The sequence below is a fragment of the Nipponia nippon genome, unplaced genomic scaffold (assembly GCF_047370975.1).
Source record: "Nipponia nippon isolate SJK-2023a ecotype South Korea unplaced genomic scaffold, ASM4737097v1 scaffold_8, whole genome shotgun sequence".
Lineage (NCBI taxonomy): Eukaryota > Metazoa > Chordata > Aves > Pelecaniformes > Threskiornithidae > Nipponia > Nipponia nippon.
The window spans coordinates 17,651,239-17,671,666 of NW_028262402.1; the positions used below are offsets into that span (position 1 = coordinate 17,651,239).

At 37.5% G+C, this 20,428-nt stretch overlaps 1 long non-coding RNA gene across 1 annotated transcript; it reads right to left on the reverse strand.

Moving 5' to 3' along the window:
- Nucleotides 1-4,056: 4,056 nt before the first annotated feature.
- Nucleotides 4,057-20,397, reverse strand: LOC148050460 (uncharacterized). The gene is made up of 4 exons (XR_015701011.1): nt 20,343-20,397; nt 10,134-10,281; nt 5,494-5,608; nt 4,057-4,587 (listed from the first exon to the last, which is right to left on the reverse strand). It is a non-coding gene; the product is annotated as an uncharacterized LOC148050460 (long non-coding RNA).
- Nucleotides 20,398-20,428: the final 31 nt, after the last annotated feature.

Below are 20,428 nucleotides of genomic sequence, written 5' to 3' on the forward strand. Positions count from 1 at the left end.
TATTTTTTGCTCAGTTTGTTACATAAATTTATGACAAACATTATCTTACTGAATTGATTATACAGTTTACACCACTCTTCAAGACAACACAGGACCTTTATTATCTCTACATGGGACTTCCACTCTAAATATTTTGAAGTTAGAAATAGTACACTGCAATCATTATTTTTAGACAAGTTCCTGTAAGACATATCTTTTGTTATTATTATTAATTTAGGATGTTCTGAACCATAAACTCAGTGATTCAGAAGGCTATGAAGAATTGGTTAGATAGCTGGCAAAAGAATGTATTTCCCTGTCTAGCAGAAGCACTTATGCACATATTTAGTTTTAAATATACGACTTATTTCTAAATTACTTCTCAAATTTATACGCACTTCCACTAATTTTCATTATTTATCTAGAATGAAGTGTGCTACATTATCTGTGTACAGATTAATTCAATCTGATACTGTCTCCCACTTCACTGAAAGCTAGATTCATGTGAACTCTGCTTTTAAATTACCTGACCTCAAAGACAGAAACTGTTAGTTCACAAGCACAGGTCTCCAGCTGAGAAAAGATTTCTTAACAGCTTTGTGATACAGCATCCCTGAAACTGGTTTGCTTCTCCTTTTGTAACTTATTTTCAAATGTACAAAAGAACACCTGATACAGACTGCTGAAATCTCACTTGTATTTTGACTGAAAAAGAAAGAAAAACTCATGAGAACAAGAAGCATCCAATTTATTAAAGTCAAAACATTAGGAGAAGTTACCTGCTAGCACATCTGAGAAGTAAGTGAATAAGTGTTTGCTTTCAAAGTTGAATTTTACCCTTTGTGAAATTTGCTGTAGGAAATGCTGGAGATGAATCATCCACACAAACTGTAGAGAATACGTACAGCTTGAGAAGCAGCAGTGAAAAATTTCCTGTATGTCCAAATTCTGTTCTAGACAGAGTGAGATCTTGTTATTTTGAGACTCAGGATTTTGATGAAAGTGTATCAACATGAAGAAAACAATAGTATGTTAAATAACATCATGGAATACAGGTGATTAGGACTTTTAGATGTAGGATGGTTACTGAACAATACATTGCTAATATTCACATAAATTCAAAGAAATTATAGGAACCAATCTACAAAAGTCTAATCTACAACAATAATTTAATAAACAAAGACCAAAAAAAGAGCATAAGAAAGCTTAGGTTATTGATCAGTAGTGTTGCTGTTTATCACCCATCTGACAGCTTACTTTAAATGCGCATGTGGCCCAACCTGCTATGTAATACAACTCAAACATTTAAATGAAAAAGAAAAAACCCCAAATACCTTCGCTTTTGGTAAAGCCACTACACATCTCAGAATTCTGAGATGAAAGGACTAAAAGGCCAAATGAATTGACTACACTACTCAAAGATGCTCGCCTTAAAATAAATGGCAAAGCAAGAAACCTCTTTGAAGACTTCCATCTTCCAGAATAAAACAGAAAACTCACATGCCTCAGTATCCATGTAAGAAAAGCCATAGATAGGATGCTGCAAACAGCACCTGCAGCCAAGTAGAATGGCAAATGTTTTAACACCTATCACTTCAACTCCTCATGTCAAGCCTTCCCTGGACTTTAGTCCTATGTGGGTGATTTGCAGGAATTCTTTGGCCAGTCTAATGGGCAGTGTAAGAAAATGTTGATTTAATAATAGTGAGAAAGGACAGCATCTGGAGGCAGGAGCAGGTATAGTCTGAATATGACCTTACTCATTTTATCTCCTTATACACTCATCTGAAACACAGATTATTTGATTACCTTTATTATCTCATAATGAAACATAACTACTTATAAGTTTATCAGACACTGCCAATTCCTTATGAATGACCTTTGTCCCAAGACTGTTTCAAAATTAGAAATTCCCCATGGCAGAAATAGCAGTCTTGGCATAAATTTCTAGGAAGTACTAGAAAAATGTGCTTTAAAGATCTGTGCCCATATTTCCAGTCAAATTTTGTACTGCTAGTGACTTAAACAAATGTAGAGATAACAAAGCAACAGATGAAGGTAACTGGTTAAAGTAATTTATCTCAAAAGACAAGTAGCAAACGCTGCATTGCTTATTCTTTTGCAGAGAGGATTTTTCTTGAAAAATCACCTTCTTTTTTCCTTACTCAGTTTGCTGGTGCAGCTGGAAACACAGATGAAAAATTAGCTAACAAACAGTCCCCAAGACACATTTATTCAAAACCTGCTTCATCTTCAATGGACACCTGAGGAGAAACTAGTTAAAAGCTTGACAGATTCCACACATGGCAAAGTATCTTTTGTTGGCAGTGCTTTAAATTGCTATGAGGGAAAGTGTATCAGCAAATCAGAGGTCAGCAGAGGGAAAAAAAAGTCACTATTAGCTCCATGTTAGAAAAAAGTGTCAGATATAAAATCTCAAAAGTTCTGAAAACCACCAAATTTTCCAAATTGATTAAAAAAAATCTTAAGTAAATCTTAGGTTTCTGTGGAAACATGTATATTCTAAGAGTGATTTTATGTGTAGTAATAGTTTCACATCAGATAAAAAGACAGATTCTCCAATTCATACTCTCTGACCTTCAGAAAAGTCAAACTTGGAACATTCCAGAACAGTTATTCTATAGATGCAGGAGAACAAATAAGCCTATTTTTAAAATAGTTTGATAAGCTGATGAACAGGATTATATGATGTGCTCAGATGTGATAGCAGAGGTCTGTACTTGACAACCCAAAGTGTTCTTTTCAGTCGTAAAACATCCAGGACTATTCAAGTACAAGTGGATTGGATTTAATGAAGTATGGATTAGAGATGCCAAACAAAAAGGATGGCATGTTTGCAAGGTATCTGCAAGTATAATAGCAAACAACAAAAAAAATCAAATTAAACAGGATTGCCTGAATGACTCTATTACAATAGTAACAGCCTCCCCAATATTTGTTGCTTCTTCTTGATCTTAATTCAGGCCATAAGCAACTCTTCTCAAGCAGAACATCAAGCCAGCTGTTTCTCCTACTACCAAGATCTTCACCATATTTAAAACCATCAGTCACAATCTGGCTTTACTATAAATCAGAGGTTACTGGCTTTGGGGTGGCCTTGTACCAACAACCTTAGAATTGACTTGGACTGAAGTTGTGCTTAAAAAGTTGGCTGATATAAAGTAATAATAAATAATAAAAAAGCATAAGTAGGGATTATGAAAGAGCCTGTGAGTATGGGGCACTTAATTTCCTCTTCACTTCCCAGTCTTTTTTCCATAACCCTCTTCAGAAAGGGAACAGACAAAGATTATAGGCATAAAATTCTCAGGATATTAAATAATTAAATATACAGATTTCAGGTCAAACACATTCTAGAATGTATAAAAAACATTCTTGTACAGATGTTCTGAATCCTGCCTTTCCTCCCATGGGATACTGCCACATCACCCACCCTGCAAGATGGAATGAGTGTGCATATAGAAGCGAACACACCACTTCCTTCCCCTGGATATGAAAAAGGCCCCTATAGTCAGAAACGTGCTCAGAAAAAACTGATAATCTAAAGGCAAAAAGAAATGTCCTATTCTGTTCACGGTTGGATCAAAGAGCATAAGCCTCCCACAAGGCCATCAGAACTGAGAAGGAATCAGACATATTCGGACCATCTCAATTCTGTTATTCTGATGGGAAATTCAGATTGTTCTGTGTGTGTAGATTGTTCTCTACGTTGTGATTTTAAAATGTTCTTTTCATGGTTAAAGATGCTCAGTGAGTTCATTATCAGTCAGTTTCCTTTCTTTATATGTATGAAGCAATGGAAAAATCCATATTGGTAGGTAAAAAGGAATGCAAATGTAAAGGAATTATTTATCACTTTTGACTAATCTGACCAGAAATTTGCCTGGCAAGGTGGAGGAGAAAGACATTTCATTTTCTTTACAATTTAACTAACATTTTTACTTGTCTCACTACTGCAATGAGTCAACAAACTTGCTTGCACCCCTTTATACTCACAAATTATACCCATTTATGCCTCACAACAATCCAGCATACTTTTTCTTCCAAAGAGTAAAAAAACTCCAAAGTATGTTTTAAAGCTCTTTTCAAGAGACAGTTTGACTTATTCTCTTTCTGACTTATTCTCTTTTTGACTTCTATTCTACTTCCTGCTTGCCAAGGCTTTCCAACTTACCTGAATGCTGATGTACAAGAATCCAAGAATGTGGCCAGGTAAAAAAGCTTCAGGAAAGGCATGTGGCGTTTTACAGCCACAGGACAGATATGCATATATGTGCAGTTACATGACAGGTATGCCTTCAGATTAGAAGGTCAACTGATGGACAGCAACCAACTGCCAGCCTGATGTCTTGGAAATGTACCCTCAGTCAACCTTCTCTGAGCTTGGATTTCTCTCTAAGAGATACAGGCCTGGCTGTAGTGCAATAGCCTGTCACCTTTCACCTCAGAAATAGTCTAAAGCCAGAGAGATATTGTAGAGCTGTGCTGTGAATGTGTTACAGTCAATCTCTGTGTCAGAGAATTAGGAGGTAAGGTGTAAAGAGTGAGCCTCACAGTCGCAGCATGGGAACTTCACAGGTTTTTCTTCTGGAAAGAGAAAAGATGAATGGTTATGAGCACCTTTCCTTTCTGGAGGCAAGTCTGAACAATAAAGCCTGTTCCCGTATGTCTAACTCCAATCTCACACTAGAGAGAAGACCTTAACTAATATTTTCAGTAAGGCTATGAAGACGCTATGCCTGAAAAAGGCAGGCTCCCTCTAAAAAGCATGAAAGAGTAGGCATGAGCAAAGATTGGCTCTGTCCCAGGTTCCGCTTCTAACACAAAGCTCATTTAACTTATTTATAATAGTATCACATTAAATCATCCTGCAACAAGTTTGCAGTGGGTATTTTAATGAAAAAGCAGGTTTAGTGAAGGGATCCACAAGTCAAAAATATTCATCTGCCTCTCCTCATTAATCATAATGCAGTTTAAATGCTCTGACCATATGCATGCTTAATAAAAACAATATTAAAAACAATAATAAACAATAATAAAAACAGTCACGGGAATGATCCCGTTTTAATAAATTTTGTAATTTCTACATTTTCAAATAAAATGAATAGCAGGTGTGTTCAGCAAAAAAGGACACTTTTTTTTCCTATGTAAACCTTTAAACTGTGTTTTCATGTCAAGGACCTACAAAACTCCATCTTGATACCAATCATCACAATCTTAGGTTATTAATTATATTAAAGGAAAAATATTTTTTAATTCCTCTACCTTAATAATGATTTTATGAAATTGCTACATAATGATTCACCATAATCTTTTATTCATTTACTATGACCAAAATTTTTTACAACCACAAAGTAATTATTTCACTTCTACAGCATCTTACCTAAGGATCTCAAAAAGTTAAAAATTGACAGCTAATTAATTCTAACAACAGTCCCATAATTTGGCAAAGGTTATATAAGCATCACTTCAGCCACCAGCAAAATGCCTTACCCTCTGATGTGAAATGCAAAAGCTGACTGAAAGGTCTCAGCAGAGTAATATTTTGGGTCTTTTTCTACCACATGCTCAGCAGTCTCTTTTTATGCAGTTGTAGATTGTTCAGGACCTTACAAAGTCAAACATTAAATGACTTCAGAGAACACATACATTTATGTAGAAGGGGTCAAGAAACACACATGGTTATCTACAGAAGGCATAGACTTAAAAAAGTAAAAATTTGGAATTAATATAGACCATGCATGTTTGGCCAGATGGCCTTTTCATGTTAGCAAAATGACTTACGTAGTGTTTGTTACTTTTACATTCTGGGACCCTTTAGTGCAATTATCACACTAGTAATTGAACTGTTACACCATCAACTTGCAAATGCTAGCCTAAATTGCTAGCATATGGCAATATCTGTAGGTTTATAAAAGACATGATAAGTCACATGCTTCTGGCAAGCACTTCAAAAACACAGGTTCACTAAGCATACATTTGGCACAGCTAATTACAGAATCAACTACACAGAATACCAGAGCACAACAGATGACATTCTTGAACCATCCTGATTTGCATTGGGTAAAAACCCCAACACATCTCAAGAAATATGGTCAACAAGCCGTCCTGTTTCTGTAAATAAACATTAAAGCACTAGGGAAAGAATTGTCTGCAAAACTATTCCCAATGTATCAAAAAATACGAGGTTTCTTATAAATCCAGAAGCACAGGTTATAATTCTCAGTCATCCTGCAGACACTTTGCAGAACCACTGTAGCCACAAAGCAGTCACTAGCCATTTTAAATGACAGGCTATCCTGCAGGGCTCGGGTCTAGTTTATAACTACCTTCAATTTTGCTCCATGCCTAGGTTTGGCACGGAACTCCTGAAACATCTAATCTTTTCTTATAAAGAGAAAAAAAGCACAAATTCTTCATTCGTGACAAGCCGAATCCTTTGTGCTAAACTATGTGCTATGCTTTCTGAAGGGCATATTATGCTTTCTGAGAGGCAAAGCACACAGGAAAGAGTTTATGACGCTTTTGCTCATGCTGCATTTTGAATTGCTCTAATATAAAACAGCCTCTCAATGGAGCTGATGGACTGCACAACATTACAAAGCCACACAGACCCCTGCTCTCATTCTGTCTTCAGTCTCATTTTCTTGACTCTTTGATTTGGAATTATATGGAGAAACTACATAGAATAGATTATATATATTTGTATAGCCTACTATGTGTAATTTAGATATTGTGGTTACTATGGCTTTTCAGATTTTGAGAATTGTATGCCGTTTAGACTTCATATTATTTAGGAATGCCAGACCATGGCTCCCTAGAAAGACAGTCAAGAGGTCACTAAAGCTTAATCAGTTCCATAATCACAGCACAGTTCATCCCCTGAAAGAAGAACTCTTTCCTGTACCCTTTCAGCTCCAACAGCCACACAGCACAAAGATCAGAAGAATGACCTCTCTAGTTCACAGGTCTGACTCAGCTCCTGGGCCAGAGTTTTCTAAAGCGCTGTCAGTGTGTGAGCCACTTACTAAGATCCTGAAAAACAGTGTACAGGGTGATCATGAATCATCATGGCAGAACTAAGCAAAAGACAAACAGTGTGAAGCAGGCATGAGCAGAAGAAAGACGGAAAGAAAAAAAAAAAAAAAAAAAGAGTACAAGTATATCGGTGAAAAGGGTATTACTGCATTTGCTTCCACCTCTCCTTTTTCCTAAATGATCTTTTTTGGCAGCTATTTTCTGTTTTCCTGCTACTTTGTGCCTCCCAGAACACTTTAATGCAAATCTCAACATTAAAAAAAAATACAGAGAACCTGCAAAAGGACAACCTCTGCCTCTTTTCAGATGGGAACAAGAAATACTTTTTCCCTCCACCCTTCAAACAGGGAGGGAAGAATAGCAGTGAAGAATTTTCTTGAATCTTCTTCAGTCATTTTTCTAACATGCTGAAAATGTGCCTCCTGCTTTCATCTTCCCTGTCTCTACTCCTTCCCAATATTTGCTTTGTTCTCATGATAAAATGGTGCATATCATTAACAGTCTTTAATGGACTTATTATTGTTTTGATTTTTTTTTTCCTTTCAGTGCTGCAGTTTGTACCTGCAGCTGGTTACAAAGTATTTCAAACAACCTAAAACAAGTGGCCTGAATGATTCAAGATTATTGGTAAGGGCACACAGAGCCTTTCAACTTCATAAGACAAATTAAAATGCATCATAAGATGATAGTGATGAAAGCCATGAGCAATTATGTCCTAAAGTTTTATATGAAACAAATGTGGTGTGCTCAGGGATCTATTCCATATCAAGAAACCCGCTACATGTGGCACTGGTTAACAGGAGTTGGCAGTCTCCAAAGAATGGTTGCAGAACCAGTGCTTTATGAAACGAATTGCTCTTTTAGCCATGAAAGAGGTGCTTTAGCTCAGAATTTACACACTGCATAAAGATGTGTTAGGTATGGCAAGCCTTTATGCAGAATGGTAAGAATGTGGACCAATTCCATGACTGTTTAACTCTTCTTTGGTGCTCGGAGATCTCTGTGAAGTTTAACAGTAGGCATATTCATAGTACCAGATGGTCTGGAATTTAACTACACAGAGGATGGAGTGGGAGGGAAAGGAATAACCTTTACCTTCACTGAAACAATCAAACTATATAATACAGTTTAGTCAGAGTATTCTTTTTTTTTTCTAATTGTGCTTCCTTCTTTTTACAAAAGGCACTACCAGGAGGCAGCCCTGATAGCTGACTCCAGAAAAACAAAGGTACCAAGACACAGGGAGAAAAGGGACCTGCTCTTGGACTGAGCCAGCAAAGGGGAAGATACAAATACAACTTGTGTGTGCTCAACCCCTCTGGCCACAGGTCCCTCACAACTATCCTACCTGACAATGTTGTAGAAGAGAATGTAGAGATTATCTCAGTCCCCGGATGGTTATTGCTATCAGCCCTCATACTATTGTTCTGATACATGAGATCCTTTACAGCTGATGTCCCTAAACCAAGGATATTGGCCTCTGAAGAATACCATAAGAAAATGAGCACTCCATGTAGCCATACATTTCACATGTCCTCCAACTGGTTCTGAGCATATTTCTTGCTTCCACCAGAGACCCTTCAATTAGTTGAAAGACAGAAAATGAAGTATTACAGGGCACCTGGAAAGCCTTACATCAACCAGTGTAAGGACCCAAAATATCCGTTAATATTTTAGACAACTTTCTTCCTAATTTATTATTTCTCATGTTTCTGGAACCCAAAACTAAATTCACAAAAGCAACACCGCTCAGAGGACAGCACCACATAATCTGTACTTGGACACCAATCAGGAACAAGGATCAAACCCAACAGTTCACAATAACCACACTCAGTAATTCAAATTACACAGTAATTTAAAAGAGGTAGAGTATTTTATGGTCCATAATCCTATGCATCACCTGCTATTACACTTATGTTTTTCATTCTGCCAAATGTTCCCTGCAGATATGCAACACCTGCACTCCAATACCTAGTAAAAGTGAGATTCTTATGGAAGCTTTATAGGTAAACTCTAATCATTCAGTGATTAGTCATACTTCATGCAAAGTGCCTGCAAAGTTCCGAGCACAAAAGGGAATAATACCTAAAACTATCATAGTAAATTAAATTCTTCTCTGCTTCCAGTACTATTAAAGAGTTTTAAGGATATTTTAGGTTTGCAAGGATAAACAGTGACAACTTGTTTTTCAGAGGATTTGGGTAAAGAAAGCTATTATTAAATCCACCCTGAGTACAGTCAGCTGGAGACTCAGACACTCAGAGAAATGCTCTGGGAAACTCTGAATGCTGCTTGAAATGTTAAATATATAAGGTTCCTCAGACATGTTTTTCTGGGCTCTTCCAGAGCATGCAAGTAGCAAAGGATTTTGCCTGCCTTTTTGCTATTCCTGTGCATTGTGCACCCTCTAGTGGCAAACCGCCCCATATTTTTAAATATTCAAACCTGGCTTTACTGTCAATGCAAGCAGGACCTTTTATTAAATGTATTTTTACCTATTTCCTCAGGTATTTCAGCTCTTTTTTACTTCGTGCCACACAACAGCTGAACACATTTATATGAATTTTTAATTAAGGTATTAACACCTTAAGTAGATTGTCACAATGTTATTATTGTGCAAGTACTATGTGGTTTCATGAGAATTCTGTTGTAATCAAGGTCACTCATGCCATCTCGACATTAACATGATACTTATACTTACTTACCCATAATCAATAAACGGCTCTCTTAGGCACTTGAAATCTCAAAGCCCAGTCCATCTGCTGCGGACACACTGCAATGTCCCTTAGCTTAGCACAATTTTAATGTAGTTTACACAATATTGAATATGATTTTGTCTGGATTTTCTGATATAACTAGAACACAAAGTAATGATAACCAGGAAGTCCAAAAATTAGAGAAAAGAAGCAAAAAAAAATCTCAACTCACCAGCCAAGAACTAATCCTAACCATACAAAGAAAAAAAATGAATAAGTATACCTTAAAAAGCAGTCATAAGCAAATTCAGGATTCTGGATGAGATAGAAGCAATGAAAGCACAATTCAAATTACTGTTCCCAATTAGATGAAGATATTTAGAGCAAATACATCCTTACCCTAAGCCAGAGGGACCGGTAGATGTCTTACAGAGGGTTACAGGATACCTACATTGGATATACACAGAAAAGCTTGCAGCTGGTCTGCCATGTGCCTGTGTCAGACAGATGCACTCCGAGATGGTAGAATTCTTGTAATTTCTATAACCTATCACACCAAAACAAACAGAAGATTATATCCAATTAGATTCTACTAAAGACTGCAAATAGTCATATTGTGCTGTTAATTTACACTAACAGGACATAAAGGCCTAGTTTTAGAGGTGTATGCACTCAAAATGAGTTGACAAATATATCCACACTTGCACCTCCCCAGTAAAAAGATTTTGCTGACTTTGACAAAACAAAGGTGTCTTTTTTTATGCTATTATCAGTTTTTCAGATGATCTGTACCATGAATTGCATGCAGTGCTTTTCATAAATGTGTTTCATTCAGCAGCATGCAGCATTTGAACTGTTTCCAAAAGTAGAATTAACCCCATTCTTTCTTTTGAATAAATCTGTATTCCCATAACAATTGATTGCAACATTGTATTTGTAACAGTTAAAATGGATTACCATTAAAATCAATGTACAACAATTCAAACATTTATATAGAATTTGCAGAAAGGGGCCTGATCCTAGGCTTTTATATGTAACATTTTTCCCTACAAGTCCATACTAATTTACAGATAGATCACTGTTAAACAGACATGCTACACCAAATAGTGTTAAATAAAAATGAAGCAAGATATTCATAACAATGATAGAATTAATTGGCTTTGTAACATATGGTTGAAAAACTGGCAAATACCACAGGTATTAATACTGTTAAAGCTACTGTTTCAGTATCATTTTCAGCACAGTGATTTCATGTACTTGAAAATTATGAGTTTTACTTGTACCTATTATGGTTCTAAAAATAAGCTCCAACCTCTCCCCTTTTATATGTGTTATAACATTTCTCAACTTGTACATATGAGGAAACTTTAGCATATAAGCTCTTAGGCTCACGAGCAAAATTCTTATAGTCTCATACCTAGCTTTCCAGTTCCAATGTCTATCAACTATCTGAAGTTATTTCTTTGCTGTAAAATAAGCATTTTTGTAAACATTTAATAATAAGTGCTTATGTCTTTTTTTTCTTTTTTTTTTTTTTAACCAAACACCTCACCTCGTTTGGACCTTCTTCCACAGTCTTTCTGTAATCAATGCAAATACCTAACTTAAATTTCTTTATGCTTTTTAAGCATAACTGGAGATTACGTGAATATTCGCAGGGTACATTAAGTTATTTTTATCCTGATACTTTTCCTCTCCATCTTTTGCAAATGGCTCTCCATAGTAATGAGAATGAAAAGCTATCCCTGGCAAGTACTGTTTTGTGTCAGATTTCAATTAAACAAACCATCTGAACTGACATTTCAAAACCAAAACACAATTTAGTATTTGCAAAGAAAGAGTAAATCACACTCAAGATCAGGTACTATACAGATTCTGTACATGTTTAAGACAGTGACTCTAAACTACAGATGACAAATTTAGAATATATGTACCCAAAGCAAATGCATATCATAAATATGTGTATATAGAGAGATAAAAACACACACACGTTGCTTTGTTGTCCTTCAGACTGTTCTGCTTGCTTTGTAGGATGAGAAAAGCATCAGTTCCTCTGTGTTGTGCATATACAAGTGTTCATGGTGTCACTGCTTTACACATGCCAAAAACACATAAATACACACTTCCTAGCTTTTGTATTGCAAATCATGTATTTTGTTATAAAATTGAACTAGCACATATAATATCAAAAATTGACTTGTTTACACATGAAATCCTTTTATCCGGGATGTTACTTTTGTTTGCTTTAAGCTCTTCAGAAATTGGACTGATCCACTGGTTAGTATTATCTCAAGTCTCATGAGCACCCTCTATTGACGGAGGTTCTTAGACAGTGCTGCTACTTTGCAGTGGTGTAAAATTATTCACGTTTGTAACATCTCCCCTAACTCGTCCACACTCAGACAAAACTGCATGATTAACCATTATTTTTTTCCACTGATTCATATAAGTTATTTGTTGCTGGGATTCCTTTGATACAAATAGGTACTAACATCCAAATCTTTCATGCATCCCAAACATCACTTCAATACTTATTGCAACATGCATAGCATAGTACTATCACACATGCTCTATCCTTAGGTTACACTACGGATAAACTACCAGTTTTACATGACCTAGTTCAGGAACTAGCGGTCTAACTGGAGCCATGCTCACAACCAGCCAGTTTAATCTAGCTCTCAGATGGGTTTTGCTGCTGCAATTAAGAGTTTACTAGTACAGAGAGTTATTTTGGAAGCTCACAAATACCTAGAAGGCAGTATAGGCAAACTCTGCCTCGTCAAAAACATCACTAAAGAAACAGTTAAAAACCATGAGGTCCTGATTGAAAGCAACCTAGTATTTCTGTGAAAACCTTGAAATTCCTTAAATACATCATTTTTTTTCAGATTTTTTTTAAAACACCTGAAATAGCTTAAATCAAAACAGCATACCCTGCTTTCTCACTTGTTATATTTCACACAAGAAAAGAGTATCTCAGAATCTTTTTTTTTAAAGTAATACATTTGTATATTTTTGCCTTAACTTACATTTCTGCCTTTTAAACTCAGTGTCAACTCAGTGAAGAAGCCAACAAATATAGATTTAATTATACAGAAAAGATGCTTTAACTGTAGTGCAAATTCAATACCAAAAATCCAAAGAAAGCAGCCCTGCTTAAAATGTGTACAAATCGATTCATTATATTGATTTGAAAAGAGTTGTGCTTTAATTTAATACATGGATTACCAAAAGCCAGAGTTGATAAAGTCCTATATTTCAGGGGTAATTTTTACTGAAAAACTGATCATCTGTAAGACACTTACTTAACATCTCCTTTTTTCTTCTCCACATGGTGCAATCCCTTAAACTCTTATTGCTAACCATACTAATCTGTCTTCTGCTGAAAACTTACAAGACAATTTCAATTCAAAGCAGAATATTAAGGATCAGCTGACACCGTATGAAAACCTTGAAAGATTGCAATTTAGACATAATATTTTTATATTACATCTTTTCTCTGGATTTCATCAACCTTCTTCCTCTTCAACCTCTTCCTTAGATAAGGCAGAATCAAGGCAGACTTAGTGGTCCATAAAACTGACAACATTGGGAAGTCATATGATTAGACAGACCAGAAACAACAGGACCTAATTCACTTCTTACAATAAAACTACACTCAAAAAAGTTCATCAACATACACTGACTCTGCACCGCTGCCATAACAGGACCTGTAACTTCTGAACATAACATTCTAAACTCCACTTTTCTTATATTTGAATTTTTTACTAATTGCACTAATTTTCTCTTTTAAGAAGCACAGTGGGAACACTTCACCAACATACAGCAGGCTTCTGCAGAAACCTCAGAACACTGTTTGAGAACTGTGCCTGGGGACAGTGATCTGCTATAACCAGTCTTGTGCTCTCTGCACCTAGGATCCTGCCATTCTCTGCTGCTGGAATGACTTTTAGGCTAACCAACAGGAGAAACACAAGTACACTGAACCTCAGCAATGTCAGCTCTAGCTGCACAGCTCCTTATGAGATGCTAACCATTGGCATAAGTTAAAGCTGACATAACAGCAGTAAATTGCACCGAGGGACAATTAAGTAAAAAATTAAGAAACGAGCCTAGCAATTTGTTCTGTAATTAAATGTATAAATGTAATTTAGCACAACAATATGAGAGAAAGCCAAAATATGGTCTTTAAGATAAATTGTTTCAGTAATGTTTTTTTAAATGCTCTTTAAAACATCAACAGATTCATGAGCTTTGACAAAGAGCATTGTGTTAGCAAAGATATGACAAATCCATAATAATGGCATCAGAATCACCACGAACTGTGATGTTGGGATGTCTGAAATTTTACAACCATATTAATTTTATCAGTTTTTAATTTAACTCATTTTCTCTATTTTTTCTTATAAATTGTATACAATTACTCACAATTCCATCTAAAAGCAAGCACAGAATAAGCTTGCTATCTTACACAACAAAATACAATCTTGCTTATGAAAATAAATTCACAAAACCTTCTACTTCACATTTTCAGCAGGAGAAACCTCTTGAAACAAGGCTGTGACCAATATCTCATTATTATTTACCTGAAAATTTGTCTTACTTTTTGCAGAAGAGCTGACACTATACAAACATTGGCTGATTACACACATCAGAAACACAGATCTTACTAGCACTGCCACCTGCTGTTGATGTTAATTTTGTTTCCTGCTCAATAGTTTTAAAACACCAATTTTGTACAGCTAATTTCACCTACTTCATAAGAAAGACATATAATCAACATTGATTTTTTTAACCATTTTAAACACCAATCATTGTTACCGTTTCTGCTAGCAGCAGATGCATAATTATCTTATCATGCTTTTTTAAGCACACAGAATAATCACAATAAAGAAGCAAGACCTTCTGTCTACTTTGGAGGTGTTTGTTTAGGATCCTGTATGTAGAATCATAGAATCATAGAATTGTTTAGATTGGAACTTTAAGATCATCAAGTCCAGCTGTTAGCCTAGCACTGCCATGTGTTTCTTAATAGGTTTTAACAGAATAAAAATTAAAGAGTAAATCAACTAATTACAAATTTATTAAAACCATAAGTTATTTGTTTTTTTTAAACCCCACAAATGTAGCACAGAAGTTCAAGACATGTTAAAGAAATAAGTTCTACTATTCTTTACAAAGTAGACCTACTAAACGTGTTGTGGGATTTTACTATTTCTTAAGTTAGGCCTTTCAGCTTTACAGTATCAAGAGAATGCTGAGAATTTAATCTGAGGGGGCCATTATCCAATGAAACAGAGACTATTACATGTTTCCTTTGCAACTGTCTTTGGAACTATCCTAAGTTTCTGTATAGACAAAAATGCAGACAGATTAGTTTTATTTCTAAAATTCAAACTTGGAACATGTACATTCTTTAGTTTTATATATGTTTATATATGTGTTTGTGTATGATTCTATATGTTTTTTATTTATATATACATTTATATGTTTGATATAGATATATTTAAACATATAATATGGTCCTAAATCTACTACTCAATTTCAGGGGGTAGTAGCTTAGCCATGCTATCCTGATGGTTGGCTTATACAGCTGCTCAGAATATTCAGTTGGAAGGGAAATATTCCTTTTCCAGTGCCTACTCTTGAAGGATGAATTCCAGGAAAAAGTTCATCATTAAAGTTGATGAAAAGAAAAAAGATGGACTGTGGGATAAATAGCAACTGACAATGTTTCAGGGCAGATTTGAGGAATCAAACCGAGGATTTGTTTCTACTCTTTATGGCAATTCTTTCTTCTAGTCACTATGCTGTCTATGAAGAATCCTTTAGGTATACTACTTCCCCTATACAGACCAGGAATTGTAGAAAGATAGCAGAGGAACTGGGCTGACAGAACAAGAACACTGTCAAAGTTAAGACACTATAGGAATATGACATCTGTTAAGAAGAGAGTAGAATAAGTAGTCAACATGGTGATGACAGCACTTTGGTTCAACTGTTTCTTATGGAGAAGAGACAGAGGAGAATACAACAGAGTTGGACTATGTGTGTCATGAAATAGGTAAATGAGGAATGACTGTTCATTCTCTTCCAATGCAGTAAGAATCAAAAGAGAGTACTAGGCGGCAGGTCAAAAGCAAAAACACCACCAGAAAAAAAAGGTTTTTTCCAAACAACTTGCAGTTAAGCTGCGCAGCTCCTTGCTAGAGAATGCTGCAGATGCTAGAAGTTAATAATTTAGAAAAAAAAAACCAAAAAATTGAAACCCTTCTATTAGAAAAATTCATTAACCGTTAATAAATCCCAATGCTACCACTAAGGTATTCTGCAAATTATTGAGAGCAGGTCTGAGGAAGAGTTCTTGCATTCTTTAACACCATGGGATATGTTTTTAACCACTCCCGAAGAAGTGACAGACATGTTGGACTAAACAAACTGAGGAAGCACCAGCCCAAAACCAAGAAAAGCCAAACTATCTGAGAAGAATAATAGAATAGGAAATTACAACAGGAGGTTAACAAGCAGGAGTCAGCAATTTGGATAACTACGTTGAAGACTTAACTGTGATTGAGTGGGAGAAAAATATGGAAAGAAGTTGGGGTAAGATGAAGAATAGTGAGAAAGAGGAAAGCAGTAAAATGATCATGAAATGCATGGTAGGAATCAAGACTGCACATGTAAGTAGATCCAGGAGATAAGCAAAGGGTTTAAGCTGGCAGATACAAAATTATATTCCGCGATGGCTACAGTAAGGGTATGTGGAAGGCAAGTGCCAGCTTTTTTAAGGGTATCTGGTCAAGGACCTTTTTCAACGCAGCAAGAGAAAATGAGAAAAGGAGGAAGCCATAAACAGGAACATACAGGGACACAAAACTGACTGACAAATTATAAGGGAGGCAGTGATGAGAACCAAACCTGGTCAGCCGCACTAATTGGTAAGGGTATGGGAGAGTGTGGGAATGTTTATCCCAGCAAGGTTATCTTGATTGTGGACCTTGTCACTTGGGAAACCAAGGGAAAAGGGGGAAGCCAGAAACCAAAATATAGCAAGACACACCTGAAAAAGCAAACATGGAGACAATGACAAGAAACAAACCTTGCCAGTCACACTAGCTGATGGGCTATCAGGAAACTACAGCTGCCACTTTGAGGAAGATCCACCCGGACTTTGCAACTGATAAGTCTGCAAACCCGGGGGCCCTGGGCTGTGAGGGGCGCGGGAATCGATAGAGCTGTACAGACCCACAGAGGGACATGCAGGGTAAGACAGAGCAGGGAGGAACAAAGAGGGGAGAGACAGAAAGGTGTACAAAGGGGTCCAGTTGTGTGTAAAACAGGGCCTGTCAGTACACTTGTCTGGCTGAGCTCCGTGCCTGATCATCGCAGTCTGTCCTATCTTCTTACATCTTATTAACACTTAACTACCTCTCTGTGTAATCTCTCTCTGTCCCATGCATGTGCGTGCTGCAAGGACAAAGTGCCAGATACTCGAGGGACCTGGGTGGGGGTGGGAGGTGGGGTGTAGAATTTGGTGCCAGCCACTGGAGTCAGACCAGGGGCATGGGCACCCCTGGCCTGTGGTGTCAGAGACTGGAGTGAATGGAAGGATCCCATTGTGAGCTACTGGAGCAGGTGGGGGTCTTTAACCTCCAGCCACGGGGCAGGAATTGTCCGTGTCCCAAAACCAGCTACTGGGGGGCATTGGCGTGAGTGAGGCGCGGGAGGGGCTCAGTGCTGGTGGCTGGAAGAGAGGCGAGTGTCTGTAGCCTCCCCAAACCTGGTGTGAATGGGGTGTGCATGTGTAATTACCAGCAAACTTCAAGCTGGAGCAGCCAGTGAGTAGGAGACCGTGGCTCGGGGCAGGGGTACCAGGTGGGCAGAGGGGCCATGGCAGTACTCAGGGGATCTGTGAACGTGCGTATGCTTGTGAACCTGGAGAGCGTCCCGTGTGTGCTGCACTCGTGACCTTCTGCCTCTGCCAGCCCAGGAGGAGGAGGAGGGTGCTGGGCTGTCTGCCCTTGTGTTTGTGTGAGTCCCCTGGTAAGTGTGCTGTTGGAGGCTGCACCTCCTCTGTGGCAGTGCGAGTGACCAGCTGTGTCAGTGTCCTCTGTCTGTGTCTCTGGGACATGGGCTCAACTTCCTTAGTGGTTGAACCTGCAAACAGGAAAACATCACCCTTGTCCCTCAGCCTGGGCAGAGACCCCGGGTCCCCAGTCTGAGCTGCAGCAGCTGGGCAGAAGGCCTGGGCTGGAGGAGGCAGCCACACTCCCTACATCACTTAACAGCTGTATCAGACAGCTCTCCCAAAACTGAGTAAACTATTTCCCTGTTTACACGGAGTTGTCAGTGACAAAACTCTGCTTCTTTTCTTTCTGATGCCAGTCCATTCAATGATCACCTCCACCTACATAATTAGTTGAATCAGCAAAAATCTTTCTGGTGGATCCTAAGGTGCCAATTCTATTGCTAAAAATACAAACAGTATTTTTTTTTCCACTCCTCCAAAGAAAGAGTAAGCTGAACTTCACAAGTTTCACATATAGATACAAAAACCCAAAAGAAACAAAAACCCCTGTTACAAGATTTTGAATATTGCGAAGTAAAACACTAGAATTATGAACTGTCGTAATTAATGCCACTTTAATTCATCATATAGATGATAACAGGACTCCAACAACCTGACCACATACTCTTTTTTCATGATAGCATCTTTGTTACAGTGCACATACATTCTCTGTGTTCTGGGAACAAAATGAGGTTTTGTTTTGAAAAGAGAAAATAATTTGCATGTTTCCTGCCTCATTTATTTTGGAAATAGATGGTGAATATGATTAAGGCAAAGAATTAAAGCAGAGAAGGAATAGTTTTATCAAAGCTGCTTTAGAGAGCAATCTTTACCCCTCTATTGGCTCCACCATTTCCCATGGATACCTAGAAAGTCTATTTTTTCCCCAAAACAAGTAAAACTAGTTTCCTAGTTTTAAACTCCCCTTTAATTTAAAGGGAGTCATCCTTTGAATTCAAAACAAGCTGCATTAAGGTAATTATCATGGGGAAAAAAAAAATTGTTTGCAGGTATCCGTTAATCTCAGTTAAAAAAACCCAAAACACTCTTAGGTGTTTCTAACAGTAGCTCTGGGCCTCAGCTAGCAGTCTACAGAATGGGGAGAGTAACAGTTCTTTCAGCTCAAAATTGCTGCAAATATGATTTCACTAATCATGAGGAAACTTCTGTAAGCCAGACACTGACAGATTATTAAAACCACTCTTATTAATCAACCCTTATTAAACAATTCAAACACCAGCTTAGCCACCACCTGAGAAACTTGAGAAACTAAATTACCCTGCCTAGTACTCAGGAAGCCATCCTGCCACACTCATAAGCAATCAGTTAAATACAAGTGCTTAACAAACAGAACCAAATTAGAATAGGGAGAGAACTGAAAACACAGTAATTTGGAGAAAACTAAAAAACCTCCATCAGCCACAAAGCACACATAATAATCTTACCCATACCCTACCCCCCATCTCCACTCTTGAGATACTACTTCTTTTCTCTGTAGCCTTACCACAGTCCATCAGGTTCTGAGGAGTCCAGCAGATTACCATACTGTAAACGTTCTTGCTGCCTCTTTGCATTACATTTTGGGTTAGATCTTCAAACAGTTACATTTTTATTGCCTTCATCTTTCTCCAATGAATCAAGATTAAGCAAGTTAAGCAAGGTGAAGGAGAGAAAAATGGGGCAATGGTCAGGTGTTCAATCTCACCAATAAGGCAGCTGGTACCTTTCAGAGCAGTGATCCCTTCTGAAAAGCCACTTGCTGAAAAGCTAACACCTCCCCAGTTGACAGTCCTGATGATCATGCTCCTGCCTTCCAGTCCTCCCTGCAAATTTAACTCATGCACATTTATTAAGTTTCTGCACTCATCACCCCCTCCCCATTACATTAACTGTTTGGGAAAGATTTGCTTCACTAACCATCATACCATGAACCGTCCACTTTTCACGAACACATTCTGAGCAGACTGGTACTGCTGCATTCTTTTTTTCTTGTTGGACACAGCATATATCGCAGTACATACCATAGCTGAAAGTAAGTCCCAGGGCAAAAAAAAAAAAAAATTCCTCCCTAGAATTGCATTATTGACCCCTTTTATTACAGATGTTAGCTGCCTAGGCAGAGCTGATCTCTGAATAAGGCTTGTTACATGGTCAGCCAGCCCAAGACTCATTAGGCTTAAAAAAGCAGACCAATCTATTGAAGTCACACCATAGGAGTAACAGTTACATTCTCTTCACTCTTGCATACTGTTGGTTTCCACATAGCTTGTGGCTTTTACAGATGCAGATCTTCATAATGCCATCTGCATATGGGGAGGTGGTAAGTCTCTCAGACTGACGGGTCTCCAAGATCTCTTTTAATAAAGGATGTTTAATGACAACACATTGCAAGTCTCAGAGGCATCTCTCCCCAGGTGCATAATCCTGAAAGCATGACAGTGTCAGGCACCCAGATTCTCAGGGTTAACAGCTAGGCATCGAAATACCTGAATGTCACAGCAAGGTCTGATTACCCTGACTCACCAGAGAAAAATACTCACTGCTTATACGTGAGGTGTGACAGTGTGAATGAATCCCAAAAAAAGTATTCCAAATTCAGTAGTCCATGTTGCCATTTATTTTTGCA